Source organism: Ictidomys tridecemlineatus, chromosome 12 (genome assembly GCF_052094955.1).
Source record: "Ictidomys tridecemlineatus isolate mIctTri1 chromosome 12, mIctTri1.hap1, whole genome shotgun sequence".
NCBI lineage: Eukaryota > Metazoa > Chordata > Mammalia > Rodentia > Sciuridae > Ictidomys > Ictidomys tridecemlineatus.
In genome coordinates, this window is record NC_135488.1 from 53,275,741 (window position 1) to 53,287,640 (window position 11,900).

Consider the following 11,900-nt stretch of genomic DNA (forward strand, 5'->3'; position numbering starts at 1 on the left):
CTTCATTTCTAGATATATAACTAAAAGAACTGAAAACATGTTTATATAAAAACTGGTACATGTATTTTCATACATTATCATTGTTAATAATAATAGATTAATTAAAAACGGAAAGAATCCAAATACTCACCAATGGATGAGTGGACAAATTAATATAGAATAGAACTTTTTTCCCATCATAAAAATAAATGAAATCTTTCTATACAGTACAACATGAATTAGGCTTGAAAAAAAGTGTATCAAGTGATAGAAGTTCAATACAAAATGCAACATAAAGAATAAGTGAATTTATATAAACTGCATAGAACCGGAAGATTCATAGAGTTGTCAGGACCTGAATGGAAGTGATAAGGAGGAATGGCTGCTAATGGGAGTGGGTTCTTTAGGACACTAGGTGATGAAATGGCAGGAATAAGATGGTGGTTAAAGCACAATGTACTTAAACTCAAGAAACTGTACATTTTAAAAAATGGTCAACTATATAGTATGTGAATTATGTATGTGATTCAAATTTGAAAATTCTTAAATAAAATAAAGTAATCAATGTCAAGGAGATTATTATCATTAATGACCGCAATCTAACACTCCTTTAACAGAACTACACTGATGGTACAAATGTGGAAATAAAAATGAACAGATGGGGGTTGATTCTCACCTACAAGGTCAGTAACTGTGATGGCAGGCTGCAACAGTATAGAAAAGACAAAAGAGGGGCTGGGGATATAGCTCAGTTGAAATCCATTATTAATATAGATATTCTATATAAAGAGGTTTCCAAGAAAATTTGAGGGAAATTGATAAGTACTATACGAAATGGCAGAAAAAAAAAGTTTAAAAATACAGACTTCCAATTCCAATGTTAAGAAAAATTAAGGCCTAACATTATAGTGATGAGCTTTCAAAGAAAAAGCACTTGGTTTATAAAATTTATCATTGTAAAACTTTACTATTGAGCAAAGTTTATTATACTAGTTATTTTGGAAGGAAATATTCACCTTTATGTTGGAGAAATATAATCCTATTGCTTATTTAATCAGGAATTGTGCTGGGTAGGAATGGGTATTTTCTTTTTTTCTTGGCCGCCTATTATAGGCTTTTTGTCTTATTAATAAGAAATTTTAGTTCTATAATTCTTAATATGATTCATTCTTCAATTTTAAATGAATTTTCCTTGATAATTTTGTAATTCTTATATTTAATACTTTGACTTATTAAAATATTATATAATTCTAAAATCTTTACTCATGACAATAATGAGTTTGTAGGTTTTCCTTTCTCTAGGTTTTATAATTTTATTCTCATGATAAATTTATAACTGTATTCAGAAGCTTTATAGTTCTATCTATACACATGTATTTATATATTCCCTACATTTTTATATTTTTTACATATTCCCCAAACTGTTTAAAGGATTGATTCAAAAGGCAGGAAAAAAATGGATATATTTTATACACAATGGTTTATTTCAATCATTAACTTTCTTGTGATCAGAATTTGGTAGAGAGTGAATAGAGACCACAGTTTAAGGAAGTTTACATTGGTAGAATGTGTACAGCAGAATGTGCAGAATGCCAGGAAGTCACAGCTAAACAAAAAGGTTGAGAGAGCTATAGCATAGTCCCCATCATTTTTTAAAATGATTTCTAATATATGAAGGACTAGCATAAAAGTCTCTAAAGATGCAAAAAAGAACAACTGTAGAATAGGACCATTAAACCCTCTAGGTGAGATAGGATCTTTGGGTTCATTCCTCAAAAGGATCATGCCCTAGTAATAGAGATAAACTACCTTCAGAAAAATGGTTGTTCTGCATTTGCCATATGAATCACAAATTCAAAGACTGAAATTGTCAAACTGATTCCAGTTAACTATGTGCTAGACCAGCAACCAATATATTTTCTAGGAATGTAGCCAAATCCAACACTGAACACCATAAAAAAAATCAAAATTTCTGGCATTTCATAAAAAGCTATCAGGTATGCAAAACAGCAGGAAAATATGACATATAACCATAAAAAACTCTATCAATGGAAAGAGATTATGTTATTGGCATTCAAAATAAAAAATGCCTTTATATAATTTTAAAATATGCTCAAGAAAATAAAGAAAAACATAAGCATAATAAAAAATAAATAATTGTAAAATAAAGGTCAAATGCAACTTCAGTAAATGAAAACCATATTATCATTAAGGAAAAACACACTGGTATGAGATCTATACAATATATACATATCCATATTGTTTTGGTCAACTTTTTCATTGCTGTGGTCAAAAGACATAACAAGAATAATTTAGGGAAAAATCTTATATTGGCTCATGATGTTACAGCCATTGGCTCATTGGTTCCTATTGGTCTTCTATTTGGAAAATCCATGACTGTCCAACCCTAAAGCTCTGTTTACCAAGGATAAAATTTAAAACTAAAGACACACCCCCAATGACCTACTTCCTCCCATCACATCCTACAGTTACTGCCAGGTTAAACCATATCTGTGGATTTAGCCACTGATTAGGTTACAGTCTCATATTCTAAACATTTAGTCTCTGAGAATTGTTGCATTGTCTCACACATGAACTTTTGGGGAATGCCTCATATCAAAACCAAGACACACACATCAAAGCACAAACCATGAAAAAGGAACACCACCTAGAATAATGAGCATAACTTCAGTGAAATGTGTGACCCTGACAAGTGGTAAAATATAGATAATGGCAATTCCAAATGGAAAGAAGAAGAGGGAAGCAACAGAAACAGTATTTAAATAAATGCTTGACCAAATTTATCTAGCTTGATAAAAAATACATGATTTTATGGATCAAAAAAGCTTTTTGAGAGTTAAAAGGAGAAACATAAGCAATGTGCGCGCGCGCACACACACACACACACACACACACACACTTCACAATGTCCCCCCAAAAAACTGCTGAAAACCCCTGATGAAGAGAAAATTCTAAAAGAAACGGAAGGGATGACGCTCATTGGGTTCAGAAAAGTTATAAGTGAATTATAATCAGAAACTATGCAGGTCAGAAGTCAGTGGATAGGCGATTTTAAAACTCTGAAAGGAAACACAAAATGGTGAACCTGGAATGCCACACTCCCTAAATCATATTCCCATAATGAAGTCAAAATAAAGCTTCCTCACACCACTAGAAACTGAGAGGATTCAGGCAGAGTAGATCCACAGTACAAGAAATATTAGGAAAATCCCAGGAACAAAGAAAATTATACCAGATGGGAATTTAAATTTATACAAATAAATTAATACTTAAGTATAGGGTAAATTTGTATATAAAGTATGTATTATTTTATCATCTAAAATGAGATCTGTTTGAATTAATAAAAATGATAATATCTTCAGGATAGTTAACTCATGAAATAGGAAAGATATAACAGGAATAGTATATAAAAGAGTAGAAGGAAAATTAAGAATAATTCACTGTTTTAAGGATGTTATGCAATATGAATAGTGGCATATTATTAATAAAATGGGTTTTATATAGAGCAGAAACCCGACAGTGCCCACTAAAAATAAGATTTTAACTCACTGTCCAAAAGAAAGATAAGATTGAAATAGAAAAATGAAACTCAAAGGTTATTTGGAAAAAAAAAACAAAAAAGGATAAATGGAACAAATAGAAATCTGAGAGAAAAAATGTAATACATAAACTAATCTGTTTCCAAATTTCATTAAATATAAATTATCTAAGCACTTGATTTAAAATCAAATACATGAGTATATAAAAAGTAGAAAAAAAGGTATCTACAAGGAATTTTAAATAGAAAGATACAACTATATTGAAAGTAGGATAATCTTATTTTGTTTGGATATATACTCAGAAATGGGATAGCTGGATCATATGGTAGTTTTATTTTTATATTTCTCAGGGAACCTCTATTGTGTTGTCCATAATGGCTGCACTAATTTACATTTCTACCAACAGTGTATGAAGTTTCTTTTTTCCACATTCTAGCCAGCATGTTATATATTTATTTCTTTATATAATCATCATTCTCATGTATGAAAATATCTCACTGCACCCCATTAGTATGTACAATTAGTATATACTCATCAAAATAAAATGATAAAAAATATATCATAAAAACAGTAACCTAAAGAAATTATTAGAAAGTTTACTATTAGGAAATAAAAGAGATTCAATGGCAGGAACTGTTACCAGAGGTAGAGAGGAAAAAGAAAGAAAGGATAATTAATATAGAAGACATAGCAATAGTAAATGTTTATATAATTAAAACAGACCTTAATAACAATGAAGTAAAAATTCATATGAAAAACAGGAGAAAATGAATTAGTTTTAAATTTTCAACACTATTCTTAAGTAAATGATTAAGTTGAGAAGAACATAGTTAAGTATCTAGAGGGCTTGAGCAACACTATAAAACAATTTCACTTAATTGTCACTTAAAAACAAGAGCGAAATAGTACACATTCTTTTTTTTAGTGATCATGGAAAAATCATCAAGATAGATCAGAGGCAAACTCAAAAATCATGAGAAAAATCCAAAAATATTTTGAAGTATAACAAAGAAATGAAAGCATGTTATGTGAAAAAAATTACAAAGTGTAATTTTGGGAAAAATTTATATACAAAATGTATTAGAAAAAAGAAAATTCTAGAATTAACTATCTATGATTGTATCTTAAAATACTACATAAAGAAGAGCAATTTAAACCCAAAAGAAGCTAAAGGAAATTTGGAAGATTAAAAGTCAGCTTTTAAATAGAAAGATGAATAAATGTTCATGCAATCAAAAGTAAGTCTTTGAAAAGAACTATATGTATATATATATATATGAGTATATATATAATATATATATAAAACTATATATATTATGGTTATACATGTATGTATAGTTACAACTATAATATAATGCAACTATATACGTATATAGCTACATAGATGTATATGTACATTATTTATAAAACAATTAGATATGTTATATACACACACATATTGCTCTCACACATACTGGAGGGGTAGAGAGAGAAAGAGAGGGGGAGGTATAGGAAGAGGAGGGAGAAAGGAAGAGAAAGTGTATAGAAAACAGATTGATTTAGGGAATGAAATACAGGGCATTACCACAGAACTTACTAGAACAAAGCAAGAAGTTTCTTTCTTACCTTTTTTGTTTAAGATTGAACTGAAGTTTTAATCAGTTGGTAAGGATAAAATAATGAGAATGAAAAGGAAGTAAAACTTCTTTGCCAAAACAGAACTCCTAAAGAATTTGCAACAATGCTACTAGAATAAGAATTTAACATACTTTCAGTATGCAAATACAAATATATTACAAATTAAAAGTTTTAAATATTTTCATTAGCACCAATAATTTGAAATACACAGAAATAAACATACAAAAACACAAGGGAAGAAAGAAATGATCAGCAAATGTTTGCTATTGTTTTAAATGTATGTAAAGGAGGCAATTCTTCCAAAATTGATGTGTGAATTACAATGTAATTTGAAACTCCCATCATTTTGAAGAAGTTGAGAAGTGAGTATAAAATGTATATCAAAATGCAAATGACCATAAGTAACCACATCAATTTTGAAAAAGAAGAACTAAATTATTAGTGAATTCAAGATTTACTTTAAGTCTCCAATAATCAAGACAGTATGGCATTGGCATAAGGCATATGGATAGATCAATGAAGCAGAAATTCAACCATGCTTGTATGAACAACTGATCTTAACCAAGCTGCCAAGGTAACTTAAGAAAAAGGATATTCTTTTTTAACAATGCTGCTACAACATCTGGATATTCATATGGAGGCAGAAGAAGATGAATCTCCAGTGTTAATTCACCTAATATACAATAAACAACTGAAAATGAGTCAAATTTAAACATAAGAAGAACATATCAAGAAGCAAACATAGCAGAAATTCATGTCATCAGATTTGGAAAACATCTTTTTAGAAAGTGTACAAAAAAAGCATGCAAAAATATTCTAAATTAAGCTTCACCAGAATGAAAACATATTAAGTGCAGTGGCACATGTCACATGCCTATAGTCCCAGAGACTCAGGAGGCTGAGAAAGGATGATCACAAGTTCAAGGCCAGACTCAGAAATTTAGCAGGACCCTGTCAAAAAATAAAATACAATAAAAAGTTTTTAAAAAGCTATTATTTAAAAAATACTTTTTACATCTAAAAAATACTTTTTAAAAATTTCTTGCTACAATAGTAATGATACAAATAGCTCAATTTTTAAAAAGGCAATTTGAAGAGACATTTGATCAAAGCAAATATACCAACTGCAACAGGAATTCATCGAGTATTTTTTGAATAATGAATAATTAAGTAAATGTACTATTTTCTGTGATGTCATGAATTTTTAAGACAAAATCATTTGTTTTATATTTTCTAAAAATGAAAGAAAATGAACCAATTTCAAACGAACCCATGAAAGAAATCTCAGTATAATCTGTCATCAGATAAGAGCTCAAAACTGCATTGAAGAGGGTTCAGTGGCACAAGCCTGTAATCCGAGCAGCTGGGGTTGAACATGTGTTCAGGAGGATCATGTGTTCCCAGCCTCAGCAACAGGGAGATGCTAAGCAACTCAGTGAGACCCTGTCTCTAAATAAAATACAAAATAGGGTTGGGGATGTGGCTCAGTGGTCAGGTTCCCCTGAGTTCAACCCCTGGTACCAAGATAAAAACAAAACAGCGCTGAAGGGAAACAGAAAAACCTTGGTTTGGGATCAGAGTGGTGGGAAAGAGAATTTTTGAGGTGCTAGAAATATTCTATAGCTTCATGATGGATATTTGACTGTGCATATTTAAAAAAATTATCTAACTTTACACTAGAATGGGTGAATTTATTTTATGTAAATTATACAATCTTTAAAATTAATTTTAAAAATTCTGTAGATGTTCATTTGGCCTCTGTCATTTGGAGCTGTTAAGAAGTGTCAAGTTAATTCTTGCTTCTTTGTTGGCAATACACTCTTTCATCTTGAACAACGTCCCAAGTTAGTGAAAATCAGTTCACTATACTTAGCATGCCATCTGTAGATACTAAAACAGTGAATATCATGGTGGCACAATTGCTTAGAATAATTTAAAATTTGCTGGTCTTTTTGAAGGCTTTAAGAAATTCAAAGATTAACAACCTCAACTCCATATCTCCAACAGCATTTCACCATTGCACCTATCTTAAATCTTTACATAAGTTGTCACTAATGAGCTTCTGGGGATTTGCTTACACTTGTTTGTTGATCAATTTATTAATTTTTTTCTTCCCACATGTGACAAACCACACTGGCTGGTCACTTCTCAAAGTACCTTTGCCTGCAGCATGCATTGATTTCTAATTGTGAAACCTGCTCACCTTGGCTTAAAAGTTGCTATAGCATTTACCTCTTATGGTAATTGGGAAAACTATGGAGGTGAAGAAATGAATGCATGGGACAATATTAGAGAAGAAGATTTGAGAAATTTAAGATAGTGAATGTAATATTTATTCCACTTTATATGAGATTCCAGGATTATGCATTTTGAAACAATCTCATTCAAATATTTCATAATAAGAACATAAATCCTTGACAACTATACATTAGATCTGTTTCAGTTATTTGGATACAAATGAAATCATTCAAAGTCTTCATTGACTTAAATGCACATTTCTGTCAAAATATTGAAACTATTTGTATGTATAGTGAATACAGACAAACGTCAATTCTTCTGGTCCCCAAAATGGAAAATGTATAGATTCTTCAAACTGTATACTAACATGAGGTGCAAGAGAAATTATTGAAATTTATCATTGTGGAGTTTAGCACTTATTATTTATCCCTTGATTATCACCGCTGATAAGCAGGAGCCAAAAACATGATGGGCAGACAGGGGGAAGACCTTAATTGCAGCAATTCTGGAAACAAAGTATCTGAAGAGCCATCACTATGAACAGCACATGATCAACATTCTGATCTGACAGGTATTACATGATCACTGAGCACATCACTTTTGATTGACTGTAGAAAAAACTTCCCTCCCTCAATGTCATCAGCCAGTAGCAATAACAGTCACCTACAGCAACACCATATAAACCCGTAGACAGCGGCACCTCTGTGACAACCCACGAGGGACCCCTTCCTTGGGAGCACAATTCCTCTATGTCTCTGTTTCAAAAATAAACTCTGTTACTTTCCTCTTACCCTCCATTGTCCATGGGTCTCATTCTTCAGATCCTTGGGATAAAATCCCCACACCTCACCGTATCTCACCACTAAGAAGCATCAGAATAAGTTAGTTCTGTACACATTTGAAAGACTTATAATTATATTGCTACCATGGGATAAATGAAGGTTTATTTACAAGAAGAGGGGGACAAGGTATTATTTTACAATTTCTATCAAAAGAACACCAACATTCTTCTTATCACATGCTGCCTTAATTCCTTAATTGATGAGGGGTAATAAGTTTACCTAGGGGTGCCTTACCATTGAGCAACACTTCCAGCCCTTTTTATTTTCTTTTGAGACAGGATCTCACTAAGTTTCCCTTTTTAGCCTTGAACTTGCAATCTCCCTGCTTTGGCTTCTAGAATAGCTGGGAGTACAGGATTGTGTTATCCACCCCCTGTAAGAGGTTTTGTTTTTGGTTTTGTCTCTTACACCAAGATTCGAGCTGATTCATAGAGGGGTAGGGAAGGGAAACATGGGAGGAATAGGTGAACTCTAGATAGGGCAGAGGGGTTGGAGGACAAGGGAGGGCACATGGGTTAGAAATGATGGTGGAACGTGATGATCATGATTATCCAAAGTACATGTATGAAGACATGAATTGATGTGAGTATACTTTGTATACAACCAGAGATATGAAAAATTGTGTTCTGTATGAATAATAAGAATTGTAATGCATTCAGCTGTCATGTATAAATAAAAAGAAAGAAAAAGAAAATAATTAAATAGTGTCTAGCCAAATTTTTGCAGTACACAAATACATATGTTACAAAATATAACTATGGGATAGGTACTTTCATGTAACAAGGTCTTAATTAAGAGGGCATGGAACACACCTAGTACTTGGCTTGATGGAATTCAAAGCAGTGTAAGAAGACTTAAAAATTCAGTGAGAGAAAAGTGACAACACATTCTGAAAGAAAATAATAATTTCACAATGAACAACTGAGCACATTTCGAAAGAATTTGCAATGGAAACTTGAAAGGGAAATGACAATTACAGTCTGAATGAGAAGGACATATGACATTATGAACAAAAAGAGAGAGAGAAAATAATGTTCAGTTCTCCAGCCGTGAATAAAGACATGACTGAAAACAAAATGAAGGAACTTCAGTCCCTAAGAAACCAGCCAAAATACTCTGTAGGCTGAGAAATAACAGCAAACGGTAGGAATTCCTAGCTTATTATTCACTAAGCCATCAGAGTTTGAACCTAGGATACTTTTCAGACCCTTAAATATTCAGAGATCTCAATGTAAGTGAAGTCCAAATCATTATTATTCACTCTTTAAAGAAGGTCAAATGCCCCAGAATTAGTATTAGTAGACACATATGTGTTGTTCAGAAACTGAAAGAAACCTAGGTCAGAATTTAGGCATTGAGACATATGTAACTGGCTGAAGATGTGGACCTTTCTGTATTTTATTACCTTCTTATGCTTTAACCTGACAATTGTCCGTATTTTCTGGAACAGAAACTGCCTTGGGAAAACAGTGATGGACAGAAAATTTGCCTCTGGTGCCTCAGTATTAATTATGTCAGTATTCCTGGTTTCCTCCCAGGCATTTGATTTCTAAATTCCAATTTCATGAAGCATGACTAGAAGATATCTTTTAACTAATATATATATATATATATATATATATATATATATATATATATTTTGCATCAGAACATTTCTTGAGTAATATTAAATTTAGAGAAATCAAAAGTCTCAACAACCACCTTATGGTTAGATTCCTCATTCTTTGCCAATGAGAGCAGCTAGCTCAAATATATGGGCAAGGCAATTAACCTCAGAAAACAATTTGAGAAACAGTGATTACATGGTAGGAAAACAAAAAAAAAAGTGTGTGTGTGTGTGTGTGTGTGTGTGTGTGTGTGTGTGTGTTTACATGCGCAGGTGCATGTGTTTAGGGGGTGTGTTTGATCACAGAGAACCTAATGCAAGGAAATACCCAAGGTCTAGCTTTTCATTGTCTCTTTCTTATCAAAAGACTTGGCTTCTAACTATGAGACCAATGGGGAAGGAGCCATAAAATTGTTAACATTTTTTAAAAAACTAGATTTAGTACATCCCAAAGCTTACCAATTTGTTAAGCTTCTAGAAGGCAGAAATATGCCTTGTGTATTTACCATAAACTTTGTGGTGTGTGTGTGTGTGTGTGTGTGTGTGTGTGTAGATATATGTGTGTGTATATCTATACATATATATGTATATATATATTTTAAAATATAATACCCTGGACTTCTCCTCAATGACCAATCACAAAGATATTAATGGTCACCATATGTATATTGACACACTAAGCACTATTTACAATAATGAAAAGATTTACTGGAGAAATTATGATTTACCTGCTTGGGCAATTTTATACATCATCTCCATTCATCAGATATGCCAAATAAAATCAGAGAGATTAGGTGTTTTTTCCATAGGCATGCTGCTAAAAGATGGTGAGATATAAAAATGGGAATATTTCAAGGAGGAGGATTTGTACCCTGGAGCACTCTAATTGTGCCTTCATGGTCGACCTTGAGGCCACTTGTGACATATTTTTCAGAAACCTTGACATTGAGCGCCCAACCTGCACTAAACTTAACAACCTCATTCGTCAGATTCTGTCTTCCATCACTGCTTCCCTCAGACTTGATGGGGCCCTAAATGTTGACCTGAAATTCTAGACCAACCTGGTGCTCTATCCCTGCATCCACTTCTCTCTGGCCACATATGTACCTGTCATCTCTGCTGAGGGAGCCTACCATGAACAGCTTTCTATAGCAGAAATCACCAATGCTTGCTTTGAATCCTCCAACCAGATGGTGAAATGTGTTCCTCCCTATGGTAAATACATGGTTTGATAGCTGTTGTATCCTGGTGACGTGGACCTGCCATTGCCACATCATGACCAAGCATACTATCCAGATTGTGGATTGGTGCACCTCTGGCTTCAAGTTTGGCAGCCTCCCACTGATTCCTGGTAGAGGCCTGGCTAAAGTACAGCACGCTGTGGGCACATTTAACAACCCCTCAGCTGCTGCTGAGGCTTGGGCTCACCTGAATTACAAGTTTGACCTGATGTATGCCAAATGTGCCCTTGTTCACTGGCACATGGGTGAAGGGATGGAGAAAAGAGAGTTTGCTCAGGCCTGCAAAGACATGGCTGCCCAAGAGAAAGATTATAAAGAGGCTGGAGCAGGTAGTGCTGACAGAGAGGAAGAGGGTGAAAAGTATTACCATTTCTGCTGCAATTTCACACTCCATTGTCTTGGATTTGTCTTTCTTTGTAATTAATTTTCTGTTTTAGCTCTAAACTATCAATAAATATATTTCCATTTTAAATTAAAAAAATAGTTAAGAGAGTTTTGAAAATCAAGTTATAAAACCCACGAAGGTTGACAGATAAACCAGTATGTTAAACTAAGTTTGAATTTCATAAAAACAAAGCGATTTTTAGTGTAAGTATATCCCATACAACATTTAGAAAAGTGAAATACTACATAGGAAACATATTAATTTTTAGTTTGTTTCTTTATCTAAATTTCAAACTTAACTTGCTTGAAGACCTATGTTTTTATTTATCAAATCTGGTACCCCATACACATGATATATTCTAATTTCCATAAATTTTGTTTGCACCTTAGTTGATATCATTAAAATATATATAAGAAGAATTTTAACAGTCAT

At 32.7% G+C, this 11,900-nt stretch overlaps 1 pseudogene; it reads left to right on the forward strand.

Annotated features, from left to right (window-relative positions):
- The first annotated feature begins 10,717 nt into the window (after positions 1-10,717).
- On the forward strand, positions 10,718-11,507 carry LOC101958013 (tubulin alpha-1C chain pseudogene; annotated as a pseudogene).
- Positions 11,508-11,900: the final 393 nt, after the last annotated feature.